Consider the following 12,013-nt stretch of genomic DNA (forward strand, 5'->3'; position numbering starts at 1 on the left):
ATGCATATTTTGCTATTCCCTATTCCTGGAGTTCCTAGAATATTCTTCCCATAGACATTCCCATCTTCTCTTCATTTCAGTCCCAGAAAAGCCTTTTTTTACCTTCCTGTCAAAAATGCCACCTGCTAAGACATGACTCTTTACACTGCTATATTTTTATTTATGACATTTACCACTACATGATATTTTATTTCTTAAATATTTTTCTTGTCTTTGTAATTATAAGCTCCAAAGGAGCAGATATTTTGTCTTTATTTCTCCTCTGTACAGCTAAGCCTAGAATAGTGATTGGAACATATCAGGCATTCAGTGAATAAATTAATAAACAAAGACCTGGAACTAGGAGACTAGTCCAAGTTTACAATCCTGTGAGAACCAGCAGCAAAATTTGAACAAGAGTTTTCTTAATTTGAACCCAATGTTTTTTCTACTGCACCAAAGATGTCACATTTATTTGTATAAACGGCTTTTTGGTTATTAGGCTATTTCATAAAAGATTATAATAGTGAGTGATTTTGAATGGAAAAATATGTAAATAGACTATTAAATAACTGCTTCTGACAGCCACCTATGCCTTCTTTAGGGAAAGGATGGGCATGGCTGTTTGGGACATGGGAAAAAGCCACAATCAGTGGGTGGTATGTTTCCAAGTTACTGGGTTCCATGTGCACTGTTTATGTTCAGAGTGTCTATTGAATACGAGGTTGAAGAGATCTATGGGATATGAGAGTGATTTGCACCCAAATAACTCTAGCACATTTCCTTTTGGAACTGAAGCTTTGGAGCAATACCTATTGTTGTGGAGTTGACCTAAAATTGTTGAAAGAAAGGAGCACTGTTAGAAGATATCACCTGTCATCTGTTGGCTTTGGGTTCTCAGACTTAGTGCATAGGAAGAGATCTTACCTTGAAACTCCGATTCTACATAGAGTAGACTTTCACTGATATTAAATTACCGATTTCTGAACTTATACTTCACCTGCAAAATAATTCTGGATTTTTATCATAAAAATGTGCCATTGGTCTTGAAATAGTTGGCATTTTGTCCACATCAAAAACAAAAGCAGGAGAATCAACAGCTAACAACAGTCAGCCTTGAAAACAGTTGTTTAACACTCTTGCATGCGGAGTCCTGGCCTAACTGTACCTTTTCTGACTATCAGAATGCACTAAATACATCATTGACTAATGCATTGTATATAGGCCCAACTGTGCTTATTCCAAGGGTAATCTTTCTCCCTTTCTGGCTAATTTTCCTGTAGTAGATTTATTCCCTTTTTGGGAAAATGCATTTACCCACTTTCCAAATATTTATGTCAGTGAACTCATTTCTGGAATTCAGAAGTCTGGAGTCTTTAAAATTTGGCAGATAAAAGATGATCCCATTTGAGACTGCAGCTTAAATACAATGAGTTTTGCACATTCTAATGGAATCAAAACATAAGCTTCACAGGTCCAGGCTTATTTTAACATTCTGTATTGTCATTTAAAGAGAGAAGCCTGTGCCAGCTCTAAGATGCAGTAATATAATGTTTCACTGGCTTATGAGAAAGTCAAATGCATATCTTCCCTCTAAATAATATAACTTATTACATCATCATTTGAGAGGGTATAAAGATAGAAGGAACTATTGTAAACTAGTTCATTAGGATATTATAATAAAGTATACTTGCAGTTCAATAATTTGTAAGAGAAAATTTTCAGAACTCAAATTGAGAAAACTTGTGTATTTTTTTTTAAAGATTTTATTTATTTAATTTTAGAGAGGGAAAGGGAGGGAGAAACAGGGAGAGAAACATCAATGTGTAGCTGCCTCTCCTGTGCCCCCAACCTGGGACCTGGCCTGCAACCCAGGCATGTGCCCTAGGCTCGGAATCAAACTGGCGACCCTTTGGTTCGCAGGCCGGCACTCAATCCACTCAGCCACACCAGCTAGGGCAAGACTTAATTGTTCTTTACACACACACACACACACACACACACACACACACACACACACACACACACACACACGCCAATTGCTATAAGTAAGTCAAGTCCCTATGGAATATTCCTGATCATAAAAACATCATACACTTCTAAATAAAGACCCAAAATGCCTTGAATATTAACCATTGAAATAAATGTGAGCTGTCTATAAATTTAAGAAAAAATAATAAAAACAAGCAAAGTAGTTAGTTATTTTCCAACTTGCTTTTTCCGGCGAAGGGTGGAGAGTTCTGAGAGCCCACTCAGCAGCTCAGGGAGGAGGGCAGGAACCAGCCCGGACGAAGGCCTCTCCTCTGCAGGGCCAGTCCCGCACACAACCACACCCCCTGAGCCGGCGCAACGTGGGCCCTCCAGGCAAGCTCACGCGCACATCTTTGGGCTGTGGGAAAAAACCAGGGGACCTGGAGAAAACCCGCGAAGACACGAGGAGGACACGCAGACGCCACATAGACAAGTGGCCCCAACAGGGAATCAGTTCTTTTTCCTTATTAACGTTATCATGAAACTATGTTATTTGAGAACCTGTAGAATATAAAATTCAACTATGATATAGGGTAATTATCACAAAAATCATTACATTTCATTTCAAACTTTCTAAGTGCCAGAGACTCAAGGAGTCAAAACTTAGAAGTGTTTTAGTTTTTAGCTCTTAAGTGGGTTCTGCCGTACATCAACGGGACTGCAAAGTGCAGAATAACTACCTGTTGCATGCCGACTAATTATGAAGTACTCTACCAGGTTCTTATTCCTCAAAATAACTCCATGAGGTAGGTATGATTAATATTATTATCCCCGCTTGAGAGATGGGTAGATCAAGACTGAAAATGAACAACTGTGCCAATGGTGGCAGACTGGCCTGTCTGGGAGACGGGACACGAATCCAGTTTGGTGAGCAGAATTCCGGGACTTTTTAGAACTCCTTTGGGTAGAGACCACTCTATTTCCTTCCATTGGTCAGGACAGCTGCAAAGGTTAACAGATGGTGAAATAGGGAGGGGGTAGTTGATTGCAGGCTGAGACTTGCAAGCAGGCCTCATTGTCCCATGGGCTCCTCCTGCTGTCTCTTCCTGGAATTACCTCTCATGCTGCCTTAGCGGGAAGCTTTGAATAGTAATTCCAGCGAATTATCAGCTCCTTTCCCAAACATCTAGATCAAACAGGGACAATTGCCAACAGAGTTAATGACAGCAAATAGAAGGCATGATGCACACTTTTCATGTTTCATTCTATCTGAGTTGGCCACTGAAATCATACTGACTCACTCTCATTCTGCTTTCATTGTTTTTTTTCCAGTCGCTTACAAATTTTACTGTAAGACTGATTGATGGAACCTAATTTGCTTAGTCAAGGCTGTGGGAATGCTAGCTATTCTGTTTTCTGAGGAAATTCTTACCTTCGATGCCACCTTTGGGGACTGCTCAATGTGTTTCTGCGAAGGTCAAGGTCAGCCTCTGGGCTATCCCTTGTCTCCATGCTTACAAAAGAGAGCATTCTCTCCCTTGGCATGAGGGGGTGTTAGTATGCTCTCACATCAGGAAGTGGGGATTGGATCTGGTGTTTCCTTTCCTCAGTCTTCTAAATTATTTTTATTTAATGGGTTTTCATCAGAGCTACGACAGAGAGTGACTCCTTCTCTCCTTTCTTACTAACAGAATGACGATTTTTAGCTGTCTGTAGAGTCATGTCAAATAATAATGACAATTCCCGGGCAGCTTGGGACTGTTGTACCCCTCCAGTTTAGATGTGTGAGAGTAAATGTTTTGTGAGAGCCTTCCAGGAAGACCCTTTAAAGGGACCTTAAGGGAGATTCCTTTGCTTTCTCCTATTTCCTATTCTTCTTTCTGCTACCTGGAATGTGAGTGCGATGGTTGGAGCTCCAGTATTCATTCTGGGTCATGAGGTCACCTTAAGTATGGAATCAACACACCAAAAATGATACAGCAAAAAGATAGATGAGTCTAGGCATATGGTGGCTTCATGAACCTGCCACAGCCGTCCTGGACTTTCTAACTCTGGTCTTCTTTTACATGAGAAAAATTTACCTGAGTGCTTGAGCTATTGTTATTTTGGTGTTACTGTTATTCCCAATATAAAAACTATAAAATAAAAATAAATATAATTTTTTGAGAGAGGAGCCAAGTGTAGTACACTATACTGGATTTGTATAAATATTAAACTATGTAATAGCCTTAAGTGACAGCTAATAAAATCACCACTTTAGAATTACAGAACATATACCTCAGAAAAGTTTGACTATTTACTCTGTTTATATAGCTAGTGTTAAACAGAGCCATAATATAAATTCAAACCTATATAATTAAGTTTCATATTTCATTCTTTTTTTCCTTTTAGTGTTATGGCTACCTGCAGAAGGCTGCTCATATTTCCACAAATTCTCTGCCTTAGTTCAAATCCCGCCTCTGACTTTTCCGACCTTTGGTCACTTAACTTTAAGCTTCAATGTCCCCATTAATAAAGCAGAAATATTGAGTGCTTATTTCTTAGTACAGTTGGAAGAACAAATCCATTAATTTATTTAAGAAAACACCTATCGAAGTATAGTATACATATATTTTCATACATATAATATTTTCAGTAAATATATTATTGCATACATTCATTATTTCTACCTTGTAAAAATAACTTGTATGTCTGTCTTGATATATTTTAAGGTCTCAGTGGCAGGAAATATATTTTGTCATGTTTGTGTATCCTGTAGATAAATGCTCTATAAATGTTAATTGAATTTAACTTATTTGAAAAGCAGTATTGTTGGACACACTTTGTTTGATGGGTTGTTTAAACCTTATCTTTTGGTAATTTAGGTGTGTTTTATGGTCATTTTCATGATCCAGATGAATAGTTAAGTCTGAAAAATACAGTTTGTCTGAATAAAACATAGGTCAATTATCAGTCATTTAAAAAATCTACGATCTTTAGTTAATGGGATTTAGTCATAAAAGCATTCATTTACAAATCATTTTAAGAAGCAATAATTGTTTCGTTGCTCATAGAAACCATTTTGAAATTCTTAGGCCAAATTCTATTTTCATTTGAATCGCTGACTTATAAGAGATAAAGAAGCACTCTGTGTTATTTATATTTAGCTAGCTATAAAATAAAAGAAAATATTTGTCTGGTCCATGTGAAACAGCTCTAAAACTGACAAACTCTTCCATTACAGTCAAAGTTCAATTGTTGATGCCAAAGTGCGTCAAACTAGTTCATTCTTTAAAAGTCTTTCCATAAATGTATCTATCATAAAACATAAATCACTCAATGATATATGTGTTTTATCTTAGACATATTTCAAGAGGACAATCTTAGATCGGATGTGAAATGCTTAAAAACCCTTAAAAGTAAAATGTAAGTCAATATCTCTTAAGATACAACATTAAGGGCAGAATCCTCTAGAGTTATCCTCTGTTATTTCTTAAAATAACATGTGAACTTTGGAGGAAGTTACATCTTTTAGCAAAGGGAAAATCAATGCCGAGAGCATGAACTTGAATTCAACCCAATTAAAACATAATTTATTTGGAAAGAAAAAAGTATTTTGGTAAGTAAATAAACAAAATGTTACTTAATCCCATTCTTTAATAACTAACAGAGGCTTGGTTGTAGCTAGTGATAACCTACAACAAGATTTTTCACAGATGACACATTTTGTATACAATCAGTAGAAAAATGAAATGATTCTCCACAGAGCTCCATAGGAGATGATAGACTCCAATGCTAACAGTTTACAGAAGGTTGTTCTGGTATAGCTCTATATTAAAGAATTGTTTATGAATGTTCTTTGTAATCAAATTATTGCATGACTGAGAGAGTATTTTGAAAACAGTAATTTGATGGTTCGTGTTCTTCTCTCCACAAATCATTTTCCTTGGAAGCCATTATGGCTTATGCACGGGGAAGCACAGAAGCAGATACTTCCAAGGGAAGGAGATGGCAGGACAGTGAGAAGTGACCCAGCAACCTGTGACACAATCACCCAGAGGATGTCTGAGCAGCACAAGTCCCTACTGCTGATCCACTAAAACCCCTCTCTCTGCCCAGGTGCGTCTTCAATGAGGCTTATAAGATTAAAAAAAAAAAATGGGTGGAGGGGAAATTAGGATAGTAGGATAGAAGGGAGCGAGCGAAAGGGAAAATCTGTCCTTACCTTTGGCTCAATCCCTCTAAGGACATTTCATGTTAAATGACAAAACCTCCATATTTATGACCGACACATTCATAAGATAATTTTCATGTTTTTTCCTTAGACATTGGATTTTTTTCTCTATGGAAATTCAATTTGGGTCTCTTTATAACTTCCATGTTTCTTTTGAAAACGCTGAAGTTTTCCTGTACTTTCTTGAACACATGAAATACAGAGTTCACCCTTGAGCAACTAAGAGGGTAAGGGGCACCCACCTTGGTGCAGTTGAAAATTCACGTATAACTCTTGACTCCCCCAAAACATAACTACAGTTGGCCCTTCTCATCCACAGATTCAAGCAGTGAGGGATAGAAAACAGTATTTCCAGCCTGTGGTTGGGAGTCCGCAGTTGGGAATGGGAAAGTACTGTTTGTGATCGGCAGTTTGTTGAATCCACAGATGCAAAACCACAGATAGGAGGGGCCAACTGTATTTACTGGAGAACAAAAATCCTAGTGTAAGTGGATCCATGCAGTTCAAACAAATGTTGTTTAAGGGTGAACTGTGATTATTAAGTTATAACTCTCATGATACTCTTGTCTACACATTCCATCAGCTGCGTCATTTCTGGATATTTCAATTAATGGATTTTTCTCCTCATTCCTGGAAATATAATCCTGCTTCTTTGCTTGCCTATAATTTTTTATACAATTCCAGACATTCTAGATTTCACCTTAATGGGCATTAAGGATATGTGTGTGTTTGCATGTGTGCAGGTGCTAATGCCAATATTCTTGAGCTTTGATCTGCAACATATGGTTAAGTTACTTGGAAAGAGTTTGATCCTTTCAAGGATTTCTTTTAAGCTTTGTCTGGCAGGTTCAGAGAAGTCTTTAATCTAGGACTAATTTTTTCCCTCATTACTAAGGCAATAGGCAATAGCTGAACATTCTATTTTACACTCTGTAAATTATAAGGTTTTTCCTCGATGGCTGCTGCAAACAAACTATTCTCGTTTGTGTGAGTTGCAAGGATTATTCTGCCTGTTCTTTTCCAACGGTTCTTTCCCTGGCATGGGGTGAGGAACACCCTGTAGGTCTCTCTTTCATTGTGGCTGTCTCCTCTTTGGTACTCCTCAAGGACTCTGGTCTCCTCGGGCTCCGTGGACTCGGAATTAGATCTTGTCGACTCAGGAAGACCACAAAGCTCAGTCTACATTCCTTTTCCCTGTTCTAAGTCCTGGGAACATTTCCAGGTAGTTACCTGGTACAAAAATGGGGGTTCACATCATTTGTATCCTCTCTTTTAGGGATCATAGTTTTACACTGCCTGTTGTCCGATGTTTGAAAACTGTTATCTCATATAATTTTCTTCTTTTAGTTGTATGGAAAAGTAGAAGAGTAAATGTGATTCCTCAGGCACCATTTTGGCCAGAAATGGAAGTGTCTCTTTTCTTAATATTTGAACAATAATTACTTTTTACCTGGAAAATTTTGAAAGTCACTATACAAAGCTATGCATAATGAAATTGTTAATAATCATCACTTACTAATTTTTAACACTTACTAATAAGTTCTATTCATTTGATCAACAAGTATTTACTATATGTTTACTATATGTCTGATAATATGCCAGGAACTGGATATTGTTAAGATAATAAGCAATTTTTGCCATGTTTACAGATTAAGGAGTTTCTAGTATTTTAATCATTATTTCTCAAGAGTAAATTTCCAGTTTATTATTATATACTTAGAGATTCTTCATCATTAGTATGAATTAATTTGCATGACAGCATGTATCAGAATTAATTTTGCTAATTTCCAAAGTTGTTTGGTTTTTCTTCAGTTATATTTGGTTCTGTCTGTGCTAAAGACTTTTTAATTTCTATACACTTTCACATATAATTACTAGTATTGGTTGAAAACACAGGAGTATGGAAATACCTAAGAATTCACAGAAAAACCATAAAAATGATTAAGGGATTGAGAATAACAAGAATAAAACTTTATAAATTAGTTTTGAAAAACTTTTATGAAAAACACTGACTCTTGGTTTGATGCATGTGTATCTTGGCAGAGAGACGACTGGAAGGGGAGAAAGGGATGGTGCCTGTTAAGTAAAATTTGGGCAGCAAATGTGGTATCTCAGCTACTGAGTGGGATTTTCAACCCAAACCAGAAGCTGTAAATACTCAGTATCTCCCCATTATTTTACCCTCCACATTCATATATATATATGTGTGTGTGTGTGTGTGTGTGTATGTAAATGTATCACACACACACAAACACACACACATATTTCTCTTGCTTTTTTACCTTCATTATATAAATAACATATCTACATTTTAAAAAAGTCAAACAAAACTTAAAAGCATGTTTATTTTTAAAAATCACCTTATACCATACTCTGAAATAACAGTAATATTCAATGGTTATCATGTTAAACATCTTTTAATGCATAGTTTTATATGTAATCATATTATATATACTTAAAAATTATTTATAGTTATATTCGTTCCAAAGTTTCTTTCTTCCTTCCTGTAGCAGGAGTTAGTTTGGCCTTACCAAAACCACATGAAGTGAGAGAGAAGGCGGCCTATTCCAAAGGAAATTAGAGGTATCATTAGCAGTACAAGGTAGATGGATGCAGGGCACTTAGAAACAAAAAAATGCCTACCACATAAGGATTCTGGACATGGAGTAAGAAGACATGGTCATAAACCCTAACAAATCTCTTACTAACTTTGTGACCTTGAGCAAGGTCCTTTAACTTTTCTGAGCTTCAGTGTCTTCATTTGCTACAAGATACAACATGGCGTGACATCTCCTTGTGAGTAATAGTTTAAGCTATGCCTGAGAAAAAGGTCACCTCAGGGGAACAGAAAAAGAAGTGCTTGCTTACCGCTCATATTTGCATATAATTAAAAAAAAGCACATCAGATATTATGATAAAATATAGATTGTAAGTACTGCTTAAGTAATAAAAGTACTTATAAGTACTATATATATTTAAATATATTTATAAAAATGTATATAGAATCACTATATTTAAATTATACATAAGTATTATAATTATTAAAAATATGACTTTAAAATAGTCCCCTTGCCCCATATTAACAGCTGTGATTCGCCTATTAAAGATTTATCCTACAGTTCATTTTCTTTCATGACCTTCAACATAATGATGTTGTTCTAGTTTTATAAGACAATGCCACATATGACATTATTTTTATGTTCTAAAGACCCTTTAGATGATCCCTTGATAATATACTTGAAAATTAGTAATTTTGTGGAGGCTATATTTTTCAAAAATTTATGCACTAAAACTTGGCTGTAGATACATTTTAGGAAATGATTTATTAATACTCTCAGTCTGCTCTATCCTGTGTTTCTGGTCTTACAGTAGATAGCTTCTGTTGTTTTTCTCTTCCATTTTTGACAGACTTGAGGGTGATATTAATAGAAAGATTTAGACCTTTTCCTAGATTGGGCTGGTTGGCTGCTGTTACTGCAAAGATGGCTGACTTCATCCTGCCATTTTGATACTTTTACATCTGGAGATCCTCCTATTTCTCTAATCTCTTCTATCTTACCATCTAGCTCTTGGGGTGTTTTCTCTCTGCTTCAACTCAGCAACATGAGTGTGGATTCCACTTCTCCCCAAAGCCTGCATTTCAGGAAGTAGCCAGTTCTAGGGAAACTTCAGCAGTGCCTGAGATTTGTGAGCCTGAAGAAAACAATGCATCCTTGCAAATGTCATCTGCTGAGACACTCCACACAGAGACTGCCTCTCCTCTTCCTTCCTCCATGGACCGGCTTATTCATAACAGCCCTGTCTCTTTCACCAGCTCCAATATAACACTGCCCATTTCTGTAAAGAACAGCACAGTGGAAGAGGAAAGGGCCAGGTCAAGAAATAGAAGATCCGAACAGGCTTCTCTCAGACCCAGCTCTGTGTACTCAATGAGCAATTTCAGAGACAGAAATATCTCAGCCTTCAGCAGATGCAAGAACTTTCCTACATCCCAAACCTTAGCTACAAACATAGGAAGACCTGGTTCCAGAACCAGAGAATGAAATGTAAGAGGTGGCAGAAATAAAACCGGCCAAAGAATAGCAACTGTGTAACTCAGATGCGCTCAGCAACCACAGAGTACCTGGGCCTTTCTTCCTATCATCACCTTCAAAGGGGAGCAACTGGGCTGCGGTAACCTGTTTCGCAGTGACTGTTCCTGAACAGCCCAGCGTGGAACTACCATTCCTGGAATAGTCAGGCCTGGTGCCCCAAGCCTGGAATAAGAAGGCTTAGAACAACCAGGCCTAGAACAATCAGCTCTATAGTTATGGAGAAGAATCCTTGCCACCCCGGGTCCAGCTCCAGCCAACTCCCATCAGTGACTTAGAGGCCACCTTGAAAGCTGCTGGGAAAAGCTATGATGTAATACTACAAACCCCTATGTATTGTAGTACACAGCAAACCATGGGTTTATTCCCAGATTACTCCATGAACATGCAGCTGTTAACATTCAGTGTGATAGCGGGCATATTATTCAATCTCAGTTTGGGCAGTGGCTGTATCTCTCTTAGGATTTTTTTCTGTTAGGACTTTTCCGTGTATCTCTGCCTTGATATGCTCCTTCTCATGATGTCTATTATGCCAATTTGGGAGAGTGCGGGTGAGGTATGATGAACCAAATCAGAGATTTCTGTAGCCTTGCTGCTATAGACATGTAAGATGTCTCTGGCTATAGATAATTACATATAATACTATTTTGAATTACTCTAGGAAGTAGAATTTCAACCTCAAGAGTAGAAAGTAAAAGTGCAAAAGTATGTGATAAAAGATTACTGTGTTCTCTGGGATTGTGAGGCTTGTTAAAAACCTCACTTCAGGTAAATGGTTAAGCTCTAATATGCTTCACTGATTTCCTCTGCCCATTTTGCTGTTTTACTACAACCCCTAATTTGTTTATTACTCAAGTATTTGGAAAAGATGTTTTGTGTTTTGCTGTATCATGATAATACCAGTTTGGCTGGTTGGTTTGTAAATTTAAATATAAATAAATAAAACATCTTCCCCCCAAATTTATAAAGATTTATAATTTCCTGTTTCCCTTCCATGTGCTGTCTTCTCATATAATTTAGCTCATATGTGACCCGGGATTTATATTGCATGGCATACGAAATTTATAATAGGCTTTGGCCTTACTCCTTACTCGGAGTCCTGCAATTTTGCTGAAATTTTATTGCAAACAAGCAGACTTTGACGGCTATGGAAAACCTCCAGCAATGCAATCCAGAACCTTTGAATTAAATAAGAAGCAAAGTGAATAAAGCAGATCATGTGAAGGAGGATAATGCATATCTAAATTATTTTATTTAATTTATCATGCCTTGTTTAGATTTATGTTAAAACTCAAGAGCAGGGTTGATAATGTACTTTGGAGGGGGTGAAAGAAATAGGGAGAATAAGAAATATAGCGGATTCAGTTCTATAGATTGAAAAGTATTGCAGACCACATTTTCTGATGGTTTCAGTTTTAATGGATTAATCATAATGAAAAAGTAATGTAGGGGTACCCTATGCAAACTACTTCACTGAAAGGTAATTTTCTAGGAATCTGCAGAAGGTAAATCCTTTATTACACAAATGAGGATTTTTTTGAAGTCATTTTTAATCTTAAAAATTTACATGAAATTTGCCTAATATATGATTTTTAATAAAAACATAACACTAAAATTAGTTATTAATACTAGTATATAACTTTTCCCTTCAAAATCAAAATGAAATTGGCTTGTTAAGAAGATATACTCTATGCATTTTGCAGTGGCATACTACTAACATAATATAGGCCACAATGTTAGGGCACTAGACACCTTTTTT

General features: G+C 36.8%; 1 pseudogene; it reads left to right on the forward strand.

Annotated features, from left to right (window-relative positions):
• The first annotated feature begins 2,697 nt into the window (after positions 1-2,697).
• The window catches only part of LOC129081168 (putative homeobox protein NANOG2), a 32,979-nt pseudogene continuing 23,663 nt past the window's right edge, over positions 2,698-12,013 (forward strand).

The sequence above is a fragment of the Pteronotus mesoamericanus genome, unplaced genomic scaffold (genome assembly GCF_021234165.1).
Source record: "Pteronotus mesoamericanus isolate MK-2021 breed Mesoamerican mustached bat unplaced genomic scaffold, CSHL_Meso_final contig_94, whole genome shotgun sequence".
NCBI classification, from domain to species: domain Eukaryota; kingdom Metazoa; phylum Chordata; class Mammalia; order Chiroptera; family Mormoopidae; genus Pteronotus; species Pteronotus mesoamericanus.